The 6,309-nt window shown below is 49.3% G+C and overlaps 1 non-coding gene across 1 annotated transcript; it reads left to right on the forward strand.

The window, feature by feature from the left end:
* The first annotated feature begins 1,305 nt into the window (after nucleotides 1-1,305).
* TRNAG-CCC (transfer RNA glycine (anticodon CCC)) lies at nucleotides 1,306-1,378 on the forward strand. The gene has a single exon. It is a non-coding gene; the product is annotated as a tRNA-Gly (tRNA).
* Nucleotides 1,379-6,309: the final 4,931 nt, after the last annotated feature.

Consider the following 6,309-nt stretch of genomic DNA (forward strand, 5'->3'; position numbering starts at 1 on the left):
GGACGCTCCCTAAACGCCCAGACGCAAACATCCTCTCAGGCTTCTCCAGACCAGCCAACTCCTGGGGCTGGCGGCCCGCTCAGCACCCGGGGCCAGCACCACCCCGACCCCGCTCTCCGCCCCTAGGCCCCGGCCTGGCCCCTGGTCAGTCCCCTCCGTCCCCCAGAGCCCCGAGCCCCTCCTCCAGCTGCCCCGCCAGCGCCCGCACCCAGCTGCCCGTGCCGCACGGGAACTCGTGCAGACACAACTTCCTCAGGTGCTCCCGGACCGCGGCGCTCACTGTCAGGGCGTGGGGCTCCATGATCGCGCGTTCTCCACGCCACCCGGTTGCTAGGCAACCGCTAGGACGCGCGCGTGCGCCAGGGCCGGGCGCGTGCTCAGGCAGGCGGGGGCGCGCGGCCGCGCCGGCCCTCGTGAAACCCACTACCTCCCCTTGCGGGCGAACTTTTCCCCAGCCGGGAATCTGAGACCCCGACTCAGCCCCACGTGCGCTGGGTTAAAAATACACTTCCCCACCACAGCCTGGGGGTTATAACCTTGGGGGCCCGCAGCAGGTACTGAGCGCTTCCGAGTTGTTAATCTGTTTCTATTTCTACTCCGAAGCCCCCTCGGAATAAAGTGTTAATTCTCATCCCTGTTTGGCAGAACTGGAGAGGAGAAATGAGCCCAAGGCCAAATAATCTGAACACTCTCATCAGTGGATTCCAAGGTGGATCTCTTTAATCCCTGAGTCAAGGATTTTAATCACTGCCCAACTATACAACCCGTTTAGCACCAAGGCCCCATTTCAGACTCATCCAATCTCATTCATCTCTCCATCCTCCCAGCACCTAGCCCACTGCCCGACATTCTAGGGACTCCTGGGCACCGGTTTGTGAAATTAATGGCATAAGATGGTGCTGGTTCCTATAATTTGGAAATGCAACTTCTTGATTGAGATCTAATTTACATAACTAAAATTCACCCGTTTAAAGTGTACAATTCTGTGGTTTTTAGTATATTCACAGTGCCACTATATTCATAGTGCAGCTGTCACTGTAATCTAATTTTCAACATTTTCCTCACCCCAAAAGGAAACACCACCCATTAGCAGTCAAGCCCCAACCCCCCTGTTGAGTTTTTATATATTCTGGATACTAGCCCCCTGTCTTGTACATGATTTTCTCCCATTCTGTGGCTTGTCTTTCACTTTCTTGGTAGTGTCCCTTGACAAACAAAAGTGTCTAATTTCAATGAGATGTAATTTGTTTTTTCTTGGTTGCTTGTGCTTTTTGTGTCATTTTAAGAAACAACAGCCTAGGAATTTCCCTGGTGGTCCAGTGGTGAAGACTCTGCTCTCCCAATGCAGGGGGCCCGGGTTCGATCCCTGGTCAGGGAACTAGATCCCGCATGCTGCACTGAAGATTGCACGCCACAACTAAGACCCAGTGCAGCCGAATAAATAAATATTTTAAAAAATAGTAAGAAGAAACCACTGCCTAACCCATAAAATTGAGTTTTGAGCATTCTTTATACATTCTGCTCACAACTCCTTTGTCAGATTTGCGTTTGGTAAACATTTTCCTCCTAGTCTAGGCTTGTCTTTTCATCCTCTTAACACAGTGTTTAGAAGAGAAAAAAGTTTTTTAATTTTGAGGAAGTTCAATTTGTTGATTGTGATCCTTCCCAAAACACCCGCTCTTGTGGACATCTGTCGTTCTTTTTGACTGTCCTATATTAGAACACCTTTACTGCTATCAGAAAAATTTTCCAAAACTGGGAAGTAAGACAAAAAGGGAGCCACCCATCATTTTAAAGAATAAAACAAATATCCAAGAATCTACAGTGATACAAACACATCAAAGAGATGAACCAGGGAGGACTCCTGGGGTTTTGGTAACACAACTGAGTGGTTTTACTTTTTCCTCAATTCCAAAACCACCACAATATGGCTTCTGCCCCCCCAACAACTTATTCAAACTCCCCTAGCAAAGTTCCCAGTGACCTCATATTCTCAAACCTAGTGTATCTCTTTTTTTTTTAAATTAGTTAATTAATTTATTTATGTTTCCTGTGTTGGGTCTTCGTTTCTATGCGAGGGCTTTCTCCAGTTGTGGTGAGCGGGGACCACTCTTCATCGTGGTGCGCGGGCCTCTCACTGTCGCGGCCTCTCGTTACGGAGCACGGGCTCCAGACGCGCAGGCTCAGTAGTTGTGGCTCATGGGCCTAGTTGGTCCGCGGCATGTGGGATCTTCCCAGACCAGGGCTCGAATCCGTGTCCCCTGCATTGGCAGGCAGACTCTCAACCACTGCGCCACCAGGGAAGCCCCAAACCTAGTGTATCTCTTCAGCCTTTATCTTATCTGACCTCTCCGCGGCTTTTGCTGGTGCCAATCATTTCCTCCTTCTTGAAAACCACTTCTTAACTTGTTCCATGACCACATGTTTTTCTAGTACATTTCATTCCCTCTTGAGGATGTCTCCTCGGTGTTTTAGACTAAATCCTCTTCCTGTACCTGTTCCGTTAATGGAGGTGTGCCCCGGGGCTCCACACTTGACTTACACAACTCACACTGGTCCTCTCTTGTAGGCTTATAGTTTTATCAACACAATATACAGGTGGCACCCAAATGTATGTCTCTGGTTCCTTCCTTCAAGCTCCATATCCAAATGTCCAATGGCCTGCTGTACATCTTCACCTGAGGGTTCCATAACACTTCCACCTCCCCATGTCAATAACTGAATTCTTCACAGCACCCGAGCCCTGTAATCCTCTCTCAGTTTTGAGCAACACCATTTATTTAGTTGCCCAAACAAGAGACCTGGAAGTTGTCCTCAATTCCTCCCTTTCCATTATCCCTAGATCCAACCAATCACCTCCTAAACACTGGATTCTACCTCTTACAGATTTCAGCCATCTGTCCACACATCTTCATCTCCACTCTCACTATTACCCTGGTTCAGATCCTGGTCTTTGGCTATGTCGAGTGTGAGGTCCAGGTGATATCCATTGGGCAGTTGGACATTTAGATCTGAAGGAGAGAGACATTAAAGTGTGAGGAACAGACCAAGCGTGGGGCCCCTGGAGGCATGTCCATTAAAGGGCCAAGCAGGAAGATGATTCAGCCTCAGAAGGCACTGTCCGAGGCTGATATCCAAAACATATCAGGAGGGGACCTCCCTGGTGGTACAGAGGTTAAGACTCCCTGCTCCCAATGCAAGGGGCCCGGGTTCGATCCCTGGTCAGGGAACTAGATCCCACATGCCGCAACTAAAGGATCCCGCATGCCACAGCTAAATACCTGGTGCAGCCAAATAAATAAATAAATATTTTTTAAAAAAATATCTATATATATCAGGATAACGTCATGAAAGGAGAGGGGGAAAAAAGTTTCCAAGGAGGACGTAGCTGGCATTATTGCATACCATGAAGGGATTAAGTCAAACAAAGGCTGAAAAGAGCCCAGTAACATTGACAATATGAGGTCACTAGAGACTATACCAGTTCTCACAAATACCATAAATTTAGCAGTTTAAGACCACAAAGTTACTATCTTACAGTTTCTGTAGGTCAGGAGCCCAGCAGGGTGTAACTAGATTCTATTCTCTCCTTGGCGTCTTACCAGGCTAAAGTCAAGGTGTCAGCTGGGGCTGCAGTTCTCACCTGGGACCCAGCGACCTCTTCCAAACTCACTGGTTGTTGGCCAAATTCATTTTCTTCTCCTGCTTTCCACCTGGCCCCCTCCATCTTCAAGCCAGCACTGGCAGTTGAGTCTTTCTCATGCTTTTTATTTTTTTTTATTTTTTTTTTTATTTTGCGGTACGCGGGCCTCTCACTGCTGTGGCCTCTCCCGTTGCGGAGCACAGGCTCCGGACGCGCAGGCGCAGCGGCCATGGGTCACGGGCTCAGCCGCTCCGAGGCATGTGGGATCTTCCCGGACCGGGGCACGAACCCGTGTCCCCTGCATCAGCAGGCAGACTCTCAACCACTGCGCCACCAGGGAAGCCCCTGTCTCATGCTTTGAGTCTCTCTCACTTCTTCCTTCCTCTTTGTTTGTAAGGCTCATGTGACAACATTGGACCCACCTGGTAGTCAACCTATCTTAAGGGCAACTGATTAGTAACCTGAGTTACATCTGCAAAGTCCCCTCTGCCATGTAATGTAACATAATTGTGGGAGTAAACACCAGAGGGTGAAAGTCATGGGGCCAAAATGTTACCTACTGTGGACTTTTCTAGAGGGTTTTGAATTATTGGGATGAAAACCATACTGTGGCAGTTTGGGAAGTGAGGTAAAAATGAGTCTAGATCTCTGTCAAGAAGCTTGGATAAGAAGAGGAAAGAGACAGCAATGACTAGAGGGGCACTTGGCTTAAGGGTGGAAGGGGGTTGCTGGCTGTCTCTTCCATTGTGCACTGGGTGCTATGAACCACCCAGGTCCGACCTCATCTCTGAGCTCTTGACTTTTATCCAATGGCTGACTTGACATTAAATAGATGCCCAGTGGGCATCTCGAACTCAACTCATTCCAAACAGGACTCTTGATTTCTCATGTCCAGACTTTTCCCCCATGGCACATTAACCACTCAACTGCTTTAGCAAAATCCCAGGAGTCATCCTTGATTCCTCTCTTCAGTTCATCTCCACACCAGTCCACCAGCCACTTCTGTAGACTCCATCTTCATCCACTCCACCCTAATCCAAGCCACCATTATCTCTCTCCTAGACTGCTTCATAACCTTCTAATTGGTTCCTCTGCTTCCGTCTTGGATCACACAATCCATTCTCCGCTCAGCAGCCTATACCTTTCTCACCCTTTAAAGTACACCAGAGCCCATATTTTCCCAGCTACAGCCATGCAGTGGTGCCTTATCACACTTGGAATTAAACCCAAGTTCTTTAAAGCCCTCTGTGACCTGGCCTCTGCCCAGCTCTCCACCACCCTCTCCTTCTCTCACTTCACTCCAGCTACCATGACCTGCTTCCCACTCTCAGCCACATCAAGCTCATTTTTGCACTAGGGTCTCCCCTGCTTGGAACACCCTTTACTTGGAACTCTCTTTCCCCAGATCTTCCCCCAGCAGGCTCCTTCTCATCTTTGAGGTCTCAGCTTCAATGGCATCTCATCTGAGAGACTTTTCCTGATCCCCTGACTTAGAGTATGTCCCCCATCACTCTCTATCTCATCCCTTGTTTTATTTGTATGGCTCTTTTCATTACCTGTTACATTCTTGTTTATTAATGGTATTTGTTGTCTGCTCCTTGCCCACTAGAACACCAGCTCCCTGAAGACCTTGTCTAACTTTTTGGCCGTCATTTCTGAGACCCGAGAAGAGTATCTGGTCAAAGTTGGCACTCAAAATACGAATAAGTGATTTCAACAAATAACTCTGGAGCGTGGATTCTGGTTCTAGGCCTCCGGTTGCAAAGACACCATGGAGAATCCAATGATGTTCAAGGCCAAGCAGAGTGGAGATGAGGGCTTTGACTCACCACATTCACGGTGGTTATCAGGGCCTTCCCCACGTTCTGGCACGGGCACGCTTCAGAAATTTCCAGAGATAATACATTTTACAAACTTCATGCCAGCCTTACGCCTACACGTGCTCACCATGACCCTCCCCAGAAATTCCCTATGGAGCACTGACCCTCAACTCTGGTTAGTCACGTGTTCCTTGGGAGTTGTACCTGTCAACCCCGGGACTTCGAAATTTCTTCTGGTCAAATCAACAAGCTCTTTCCAAGAAGAAATGGCAAAGACGTGTACGCCTTCCTGTGTGTGCCTGTGTGTATCTGTACTGAATCAGGCGTCTGCCCACCTTGAGGGTAACCTCAGCATTTCCTTCCAGCCCTGCTTTCACCCAGCCTTGGGTGGCAGACTTTTGAAAGTGTTTTCTGGGAAAAAGCTGAGTAATGATTTTGCCATGGGTGGGACAGTGATCTTCCTCGCCATTGGCCCTTTATATAGCTCCTGAAGACCACGGCGAGCACATCTGGCTCCAGGAGCGGTTGCTGAAGCAGCCTCGCTCTCTCCCGCCATGGTCTCCCACTCAGGTACCACGGGGTGCCGTGGCCGCGGGGCACAGTTGGGTCTCACCAGACAGAGAGGAAGACTGGAGGGGCTCAGCCACTGCTGGACAAAGGCTTGAGCGGTTGAAGCCGGTGGCGGGGGGGGCTGGGGTGTGTGGCCTTGGCTCCTCCCGGCATCACCTTCTTTCTCCAGGATCTGCCAGGTTTGCCCTGTTCCTGTTCTGCTGTTCGGGAGCCTTGCTGTCCTCCCATATGGTACCCTATGTGCTAGGACCAGATAAACAACAAGCTATAATCAAG

This window comes from Lipotes vexillifer, unplaced genomic scaffold (genome assembly GCF_000442215.2).
Source record: "Lipotes vexillifer unplaced genomic scaffold, Lipotes_vexillifer_v1.1 scaffold21, whole genome shotgun sequence".
NCBI lineage: Eukaryota > Metazoa > Chordata > Mammalia > Artiodactyla > Lipotidae > Lipotes > Lipotes vexillifer.